We start from the raw sequence: 10,152 nt of genomic DNA, 5'->3' as shown, positions 1-10,152 counted from the left end.
AGGGTTAGAGTTTCAAACTAGGGTTTTACATTAGGGTTAGGGTTACAAACTAGGGTTTTACATTAGGGTTAGGGTTTCAAACAAGGGTTTTGCATTAGGGTTAAGGTTTCAAACTAGGGTTTCAAATTAGGGTTAGGGTTTCAAACTAGGGTTTCAAATTAGGGTTACGGTTTCAAACTAGGGTTTTACATTAGGGCAAGTGTTTCAAACTAGGGTTTCAAATTAGCGTTACGGTTTCAAACTAGTGTTTTACATTAGGGTTAGTGTTTCAAACTAGGGTTTTATATTAGGGTTAGGTTTTCAAACTACGGTTTCAAATTAGGGTTAGGGTTTCAAACTAGGGTTTAACATTAGGGTTAGGGTTTCAAACTAGGGTTTTTATATTAGGGTTAGGGTTACAAACTAGGGTTTAACATTAGGGTTAGGGTTTCAAACTAGGGTTTTACATTAGGGTTAGGGTTTCAAACTAGGGTTTTACATTAGGGTTAGGGTTACAAACTAGGGTTTTACATTAGGGTTAGGGTTTCAAACAAGTGTTTTGCATTAGGGTTAGGGTTTCAAACTAGGGTTTCAAATTAGGGTTAGGGTTTCAAACTAGGGTTTCAAATTAGGGTTACGGTTTCAAACTAGGGTTTTACATTAGGGCAAGTTTTTCAAACTAGGGTTTCAAATTAGCGTTACGGTTTCAAACTAGTGTTTTACATTAGGGTTAGTGTTTCAAACTAGGGTTTTACATTAGGATTAGGGTTACAAACTAGGGTTTTACATTAGGGTTAGGGTTTCAAACTAGGGTTTTGCATTAGGGTTAGGGATTCAAACTAGGGTTTTACGTTAGGGTTAGGGTTTCAAACTAGGGTTTTATATTAGGGTTAGGTTTTCAAACTACGGTTTCAAATTAGGGTTAGGGTTTCAAATTAGGGTTTAACATTAGGGTTAGGGTTTCAAACTAGGGTTTCAAATTAGGGTTAGGGTTACAAACAAGGGGTTTTACATTAGGGTTAGGGTTTCAAACTAGGGTTTAACATTAGGGTTAGGGTTTCAAACTAGGGTTTTTATATTAGGGTTAGGGTTACAAACTAGGGTTTAACATTAGGGTTAGGGTTTCAAACTAGGGTTTTACATTAGGGTTAGGGTTTCAAACTAGGGTTTTACATTAGGGTTAGGGTTACAAACTAGGGTTTCAAATTAGGGTTAGGGTTTCAAACTAGGGTTTCAAATTAGGGTTACGGTTTCAAACTAGGGTTTTACATTAGGGTAAGTGTTTAAAACTAGGGTTTCAAATTAGCGTTACGGTTTCAAACTAGTGTTTTACATTAGGGTTAGTGTTTCAAATTAGGGTTTTACATTAGGGTTAGGGTTACAAACTAGGGTTTTACATTAGAGTTAGGGTTTCAAACTAGGGTTTTGCATTAGGGTTAGGGATTCAAACTAGGGTTTTATGTTAGTGTTAGGGTTTCAAACTAGGGTTTTATATTAGGGTTAGGTTTTCAAACTACGGTTTCAAATTAGGGTTAGGGTTTCAAACTAGGGTTTAACATTAGGGTTAGGGTTTCAAACTAGGGTTTTGCATTAGGGTTAGGGTTTCAAACTAGGGTTTCAAATTAGGGTTAGGGTTACAAACTAGTGTTTTACATTAGGGTTAGGGTTTCAAACTAGGGTTTCAAATTAGGGTTACGGTTTCAAAATAGGGTTTTACATTAGGTTTAGGGATTCAAACTAGGGTTTTACGTTAGGGTTAGCGTTTCAAACTCGGTTTTCAAATTAGGGTTAGGGTTACAAACTAGGGTTTTACATTAGGGTTAGGGTTTCAAACTAGGGTTTTACGTTAGGGTTAGGGTTTCAAACTAGGGTTTAACATTAGGGTTAGGGTTTCAAACAAGGGTTTTACATTAGGGTTAATGCTTAAAACTAGGGTTTTACATTAGGGTTAGGGTTTCAAACTAGGGTTTTACATTAGGGTTAGGGTTACAAACTAGGGTTTTACGTTAGGGTTAGGGTTTCAAACTAGGGTTTAACATTAGGGTTAGGGTTTCAAACAAGGGTTTTACATTAGGGTTAATGCTTCAAACTAGGGTTTTACATTAGCGTTAGGGTTTCAAACTAGGGTTTTACATTAGGGTTAGGGTTACAAACTAGGGTTTTACATTAGGGTTAGGGTTTCAAACTAGGGTTTTGCATTAGGGTTAGGGTTTCAAACTAGGGTTTCAAATTAGGGTTAGGGTTTCAAACTAGTGTTTTACATTAGGGTTAGGGTTTCAAACTAGGGTTTCAAATTAGGGTTACGGTTTCAAACTAGGGTTTTACATTAGGGTTAGTGTTTCAAACTAGGGTTTCAAATTAGCGTTACGGTTTCAAACTAGTGTTTTACATTAGGGTTAGGGTTTCAAACTAGGGTTTTACATTAGGGTTAGGGTTACAAACTAGGGTTTTACATTAGGGTTAGAGTTTCAAACTAGGGTTTTGCATTAGGGTTAGGGATTCAAACTAGGGTTTTACGTTAGGGTTAGGGTTTCAAACTAGGGTTTTATATTAGGGTTAGATTTTCAAACTAGGGTTTCAAATTAGGGTTAGGGTTTCAAACTAGGGTTTAACATTAGGGTTAGGGTTTCAAACTAGGGTTTCAAATTAGGGTTAGGGTTACAAACAAGGGGTTTTAGATTAGGGTTAGTGTTTCAAACTAGGGTTTAACATTAGGGTTAGGGATTTAAACTAGAGTTTAACATTAGGGTTAGGGTTTCAAACTAGGGTTTTGCATTAGGGTTAGGGTTTCAAACTAGGGTTTCAAATTAGGGTTAGGGTTTCAAACTAGTGTTTTACATTAGGGTTAGGGTTTCAAACTAGGGTTTCAAATTAGGGTTATGTTTCAAACTAGGGTTTAAAATTAGGGTTAGGGTTTCAAACTAAAGGTTTTTATATTAGGGTTAGGGTTACAAACTAGGGTTTAACATTAGGGTTAGGGTTTCAAACTAGGGTTTTACATTAGGGTTAGGGTTTCAAACTAGGGTTTTACATTAGGGTTAGGGTTACAAACTAGGGTTTTACATTAGGGTTAGGGTTTCAAACAAGGGTTTTGCATTAGGGTTAGGGTTTCAAACTAGGGTTTCAAATTAGGGTTAGGGTTTCAAACTAGGGTTTCAAATTAGGGTTACGGTTTCAAACTAGGGTTTTACATTAGGGTAAGTGTTTCAAACTAGGGTTTAAAATTAGCGTTACGGTTTCAAACTAGTGTTTTACATTAGGGTTAGTGTTTCAAACTAGGGTTTTACATTAGGGTTAGGGTTACAAACTAGGGTTTTACATTAGAGTTAGGGTTTCAATCTAGGGTTTTGCATTAGGGTTAGGGATTCAAACTAGGGTTTTACGTTAGGGTTAGGGTTTCAAACTAAGGTTTTATATTAGGGTTAGGTTTTCAAACTACGGTTTCAAATTAGGGTTAGGGTTTCAAACTAGGGTTTAACATTAGGGTTAGGGTTTCAAACTAGGGTTTTACATTAGGGTTAGGGTTTCAAACTAGGGTTTTGCATTAGGGTTAGGGTTTCAAACTAGGGTTTCAAATTAGGGTTAGGGTTTCAAACTAGTGTTTTACATTAGGGTTAGGGTTTCAAACTAGGGTTTCAAATTAGGGTTACGGTTGCAAAATAGGGTTTTACATTAGAGTTAGTGTTTCAAACTAGGGTTTCAAATTAGGGTTACGGTTTCAAACTATCGTTTTACATTAGGGTTAGGGATTCAAACTAGGGTTTTACGTTAGGGTTAGGGTTTCAAACTCGGTTTTCAAATTAGGGTTAGGGTTACAAACTAGGGTTTTACATTAGGGTTAGGGCTTCAAACTAGGGTTTTACGTTAGGGTTAGGGTTTCAAACTAGGGTTTAACATTAGGGTTAGGGTTTCAAACAAGGGTTTTACATTAGGGTTAATGCTTCAAACTAGGGTTTTACATTAGGGTTAGGGTTTCAAACTAGGGTTTTACATTAGGGTTAGGGTTACAAACTAGGGTTTTACATTAGGGTTAGGGTTTCAAACTAGGGTTTTGCATTAGGGTTAGGGTTACAAACTAGGGTTTACCATTAGGGTTAGGGTTTCAAACTAGGGTTTTACATTATGGTTAGGGTTTCAAACTAGGGTTTTACATTAGGGTTAATGCTTCAAACTAGGGTTTTACATTAGGGTTAGGGTTTCAAACTAGGGTTTACCATTAGGGTTAGGGTTTCAAGCTAGGGTTTTACATTATGGTTAGGGTTTCAAACTAGGGTTTTACATTAGGGTTAGGGTTACAAACTAGGGTTTTACATTAGGGTTAGGGATTCAAACTAGGGTTTTACGTTAGGGTTAGGGTTTAAAACTAGGGTTTTATATTAGGGTTAGGTTTTCAAACTACGGTTTCAAATTAGGGTTAGGGTTTCAAACTAGGGTTTAACATTAGGGTTAGGGTTTCAAACTAGGGTTTTTATATTAGGGTTAGGGTTACAAACTAGGGTTTAACATTAGGGTTAGGGTTTCAAACTAGGGTTTTACATTAGGGTTAGGGTTTCAAACTAGGGTTTTACATTAGGGTTAGGGTTACAAACTAGGGTTTTACATTAGGGTTAGGGTTTCAAACAAGTGTTTTGCATTAGGGTTAGGGTTTCAAACTAGGGTTTCAAATTAGGGTTAGGGTTTCAAACTAGGGTTTCAAATTAGGGTTACGGTTTCAAACTAGGGTTTTACATTAGGGCAAGTTTTTCAAACTAGGGTTTCAAATTAGCGTTACGGTTTCAAACTAGTGTTTTACATTAGGGTTAGTGTTTCAAACTAGGGTTTTACATTAGGATTAGGGTTACAAACTAGGGTTTTACATTAGGGTTAGGGTTTCAAACTAGGGTTTTGCATTAGGGTTAGGGATTCAAACTAGGGTTTTACGTTAGGGTTAGGGTTTCAAACTAGGGTTTTATATTAGGGTTAGGTTTTCAAACTACGGTTTCAAATTAGGGTTAGGGTTTCAAATTAGGGTTTAACATTAGGGTTAGGGTTTCAAACTAGGGTTTCAAATTAGGGTTAGGGTTACAAACAAGGGGTTTTACATTAGGGTTAGGGTTTCAAACTAGGGTTTAACATTAGGGTTAGGGTTTCAAACTAGGGTTTTTATATTAGGGTTAGGGTTACAAACTAGGGTTTAACATTAGGGTTAGGGTTTCAAACTAGGGTTTTACATTAGGGTTAGGGTTTCAAACTAGGGTTTTACATTAGGGTTAGGGTTACAAACTAGGGTTTCAAATTAGGGTTAGGGTTTCAAACTAGGGTTTCAAATTAGGGTTACGGTTTCAAACTAGGGTTTTACATTAGGGTAAGTGTTTAAAACTAGGGTTTCAAATTAGCGTTACGGTTTCAAACTAGTGTTTTACATTAGGGTTAGTGTTTCAAATTAGGGTTTTACATTAGGGTTAGGGTTACAAACTAGGGTTTTACATTAGAGTTAGGGTTTCAAACTAGGGTTTTGCATTAGGGTTAGGGATTCAAACTAGGGTTTTATGTTAGGGTTAGGGTTTCAAACTAGGGTTTTATATTAGGGTTAGGTTTTCAAACTACGGTTTCAAATTAGGGTTAGGGTTTCAAACTAGGGTTTAACATTAGGGTTAGGGTTTCAAACTAGGGTTTTGCATTAGGGTTAGGGTTTCAAACTAGGGTTTCAAATTAGGGTTAGGGTTACAAACTAGTGTTTTACATTAGGGTTAGGGTTTCAAACTAGGGTTTCAAATTAGGGTTACGGTTTCAAAATAGGGTTTTACATTAGGTTTAGGGATTCAAACTAGGGTTTTACGTTAGGGTTAGCGTTTCAAACTCGGTTTTCAAATTAGGGTTAGGGTTACAAACTAGGGTTTTACATTAGGGTTAGGGTTTCAAACTAGGGTTTTACGTTAGGGTTAGGGTTTCAAACTAGGGTTTAACATTAGGGTTAGGGTTTCAAACAAGGGTTTTACATTAGGGTTAATGCTTAAAACTAGGGTTTTACATTAGGGTTAGGGTTTCAAACTAGGGTTTTACATTAGGGTTAGGGTTACAAACTAGGGTTTTACATTAGGGTTAGGGTTTCAAACTAGGGTTTTGCATTAGGGTTAGGGTTACAAACTAGGGTTTACCATTAGGGTTAGGGTTTCAAACTAGGGTTTTACATTATGGTTAGGGTTTCAAACTAGGGTTTTACATTAGGGTTAATGCTTCAAACTAGGGTTTTACATTAGTGTTAGGGTTTCAAACTAGGGTTTACCATTAGGGTTAGGGTTTCAAACTAGGGTTTTACATTATGGTTAGGGTTTCAAACTAGGGTTTTACGTTAGGGTTAGGGTTACAAACTAGGGTTTTAAATTAGGGTTAGGGATTCAAACTAGGGTTTTACGTTAGGGTTAGGGTTTCAAACTAGGGTTTTACATTAGGGTTACAGTTTCAAACTAGGGTTTTACATTAGGGTTAGGGTTACAAACTAGGGTTTTACATTAGGGTTAGGGTTTCAAACAAGGGTTTTGCATTAGGGTTAGGGTTTCAAACTAGGGTTTCAAATTAGGGTTAGGGTTTCAAACTAGGGTTTCAAATTAGGGTTACGGTTTCAAACTAGGGTTTTACATTAGGGCAAGTGTTTCAAACTAGGGTTTCAAATTAGCGTTACGGTTTCAAACTAGTGTTTTACATTAGGGTTAGTGTTTCAAACTAGGGTTTCACATTAGGGTTAGGGTTTCAAACTAGGGTTTTACATTAGGGTTAGGGTTACAAACTAGGGTTTTACATTAGGGTTAGGGTTTCAAACAAGGGTTTTGCATTAGGGTTAGGGTTTCAAACTAGGGTTTCAAATTAGGGTTAGGGTTTCAAACTAGGGTTTCAAATTAGGGTTACGGTTTCAAATTAGGGTTTTACATTAGGGTAAGTGTTTCAAACTAGGGTTTCAAATTAGCGTTACGGTTTCAAACTAGTGTTTTACATTAGGGTTAGTGTTTCAAACTAGGGTTTTACATTAGGGTTAGGGTTACAAACTAGGGTTTTACATTAGAGTTAGGGTTTCAATCTAGGGTTTTGCATTAGGGTTAGGGATTCAAACTAGGGTTTTACGTTAGGGTTAGGGTTTCAAACTAAGGTTTTATATTAGGGTTAGGTTTTCAAACTACGGTTTCAAATTAGGGTTAGGGTTTCAAACTAGGGTTTAACATTAGGGTTAGGGTTTCAAACTAGGGTTTTACATTAGGGTTAGGGTTTCAAACTAGGGTTTTGCATTAGGGTTAGGGTTTCAAACTAGGGTTTCAAATTAGGGTTAGGGTTTCAAACTAGTGTTTTACATTAGGGTTAGGGTTTCAAACTAGGGTTTCAAATTAGGGTTACGGTTGCAAAATAGGGTTTTACATTAGAGTTAGTGTTTCAAACTAGGGTTTCAAATTAGGGTTACGGTTTCAAACTATCGTTTTACATTAGGGTTAGGGATTCAAACTAGGGTTTTACGTTAGGGTTAGGGTTTCAAACTCGGTTTTCAAATTAGGGTTAGGGTTACAAACTAGGGTTTTACATTAGGGTTAGGGCTTCAAACTAGGGTTTTACGTTAGGGTAAGGGGTTTCAAACTAGGGTTTAACATTAGGGTTAGGGTTTCAAACAAGGGTTTTACATTAGGGTTAATGCTTCAAACTAGGGTTTTACATTAGGGTTAGGGTTTCAAACTAGGGTTTTACATTAGGGTTAGGGTTACAAACTAGGGTTTTACATTAGGGTTAGGGTTTCAAACTAGGGTTTTGCATTAGGGTTAGGGTTACAAACTAGGGTTTACCATTAGGGTTAGGGTTTCAAACTAGGGTTTTACATTATGGTTAGGGTTTCAAACTAGGGTTTTACATTAGGGTTAATGCTTCAAACTAGGGTTTTACATTAGGGTTAGGGTTTCAAACTAGGGTTTTACGTTAGGGTTAGGGTTTAAAACTAGGGTTTTATATTAGGGTTAGGTTTTCAAACTACGGTTTCAAATTAGGGTTAGGGTTTCAAACTAGGGTTTAACATTAGGGTTAGGGTTTCAAACTAGGGTTTTTAATATTAGGGTTAGGGTTACAAACTAGGGTTTAACATTAGGGTTAGGGTTTCAAACTAGGGTTTTACATTAGGGTTAGGGTTTCAAACTAGGGTTTTACATTAGGGTTAGGGTTACAAACTAGGGTTTTACATTAGGGTTAGGGTTTCAAACAAGTGTTTTGCATTAGGGTTAGGGTTTCAAACTAGGGTTTCAAATTAGGGTTAGGGTTTCAAACTAGGGTTTCAAATTAGGGTTACGGTTTCAAACTAGGGTTTTACATTAGGGCAAGTTTTTCAAACTAGGGTTTCAAATTAGCGTTACGGTTTCAAACTAGTGTTTTACATTAGGGTTAGTGTTTCAAACTAGGGTTTTACATTAGGATTAGGGTTACAAACTAGGGTTTTACATTAGGGTTAGGGTTTCAAACTAGGGTTTTGCATTAGGGTTAGGGATTCAAACTAGGGTTTTACGTTAGGGTTAGGGTTTCAAACTAGGGTTTTATATTAGGGTTAGGTTTTCAAACTACGGTTTCAAATTAGGGTTAGGGTTTCAAATTAGGGTTTAACATTAGGGTTAGGGTTTCAAACTAGGGTTTCAAATTAGGGTTAGGGTTACAAACAAGGGGTTTTACATTAGGGTTAGGGTTTCAAACTAGGGTTTAACATTAGGGTTAGGGTTTCAAACTAGGGTTTTTATATTAGGGTTAGGGTTACAAACTAGGGTTTAACATTAGGGTTAGGGTTTCAAACTAGGGTTTTACATTAGGGTTAGGGTTTCAAACTAGGGTTTTACATTAGGGTTAGGGTTACAAACTAGGGTTTCAAATTAGGGTTAGGGTTTCAAACTAGGGTTTCAAATTAGGGTTACGGTTTCAAACTAGGGTTTTACATTAGGGTAAGTGTTTCAAACTAGGGTTTCAAATTAGCGTTACGGTTTCAAACTAGTGTTTTACATTAGGGTTAGTGTTTCAAATTAGGGTTTTACATTAGGGTTAGGGTTACAAACTAGGGTTTTACATTAGAGTTAGGGTTTCAAACTAGGGTTTTGCATTAGGGTTAGGGATTCAAACTAGGGTTTTATGTTAGGGTTAGGGTTTCAAACTAGGGTTTTATATTAGGGTTAGGTTTTCAAACTACGGTTTCAAATTAGGGTTAGGGTTTCAAACTAGGGTTTAACATTAGGGTTAGGGTTTCAAACTAGGGTTTTACATTAGGGTTAGGGTTTCAAACTAGGGTTTTGCATTAGGGTTAGGGTTTCAAACTAGGGTTTCAAATTAGGGTTAGGGTTACAAACTAGTGTTTTACATTAGGGTTAGGGTTTCAAACTAGGGTTTCAAATTAGGGTTACGGTTTCAAAATAGGGTTTTACATTAGGTTTAGGGATTCAAACTAGGGTTTTACGTTAGGGTTAGCGTTTCAAACTCGGTTTTCAAATTAGGGTTAAGGTTACAAACTAGGGTTTTACATTAGGGTTAGGGTTTCAAACTAGGGTTTTACGTTAGGGTTAGGGTTTCAAACTAGGGTTTAACATTAGGGTTAGGGTTTCAAACAAGGGTTTTACATTAGGGTTAATGCTTAAAACTAGGGTTTTACATTAGGGTTAGGGTTTCAAACTAGGGTTTTACATTAGGGTTAGGGTTACAAACTAGGGTTTTACATTAGGGTTAGGGTTTCAAACTAGGGTTTTGCATTAGGGTTAGGGTTACAAACTAGGGTTTACCATTAGGGTTAGGGTTTCAAACTAGGGTTTTACATTATGGTTAGGGTTTCAAACTAGGGTTTTACATTAGGGTTAATGCTTCAAACTAGGGTTTTACATTAGGGTTAGGGTTTCAAACTAGGGTTTACCATTAGGGTTAGGGTTTCAAACTAGGGTTTTACATTATGGTTAGGGTTTCAAACTAGGGTTTTACGTTAGGGTTAGGGTTACAAACTAGGGTTTTAAATTAGGGTTAGGGATTCAAACTAGGGTTTTACCTTAGGGTTAGGGTTTCAAACTAGGGTTTTACATTAGGGTTAGAGTTTCAAACTAGGGTTTTACATTAGGGTTAGGGTTACAAACTAGGGTTTTACATTAGGGTTAGGGTTTCAAACAAGGGTTTTGCATTAGGGTTAAGGTTTCAAACTAGGGTTTC

This window comes from Vanacampus margaritifer, unplaced genomic scaffold, assembly GCF_051991255.1.
Source record: "Vanacampus margaritifer isolate UIUO_Vmar unplaced genomic scaffold, RoL_Vmar_1.0 HiC_scaffold_22, whole genome shotgun sequence".
Classification (NCBI taxonomy): Eukaryota; Metazoa; Chordata; class Actinopteri; order Syngnathiformes; family Syngnathidae; genus Vanacampus; species Vanacampus margaritifer.
Note: the sequence above shows the minus strand (reverse complement) of the source record.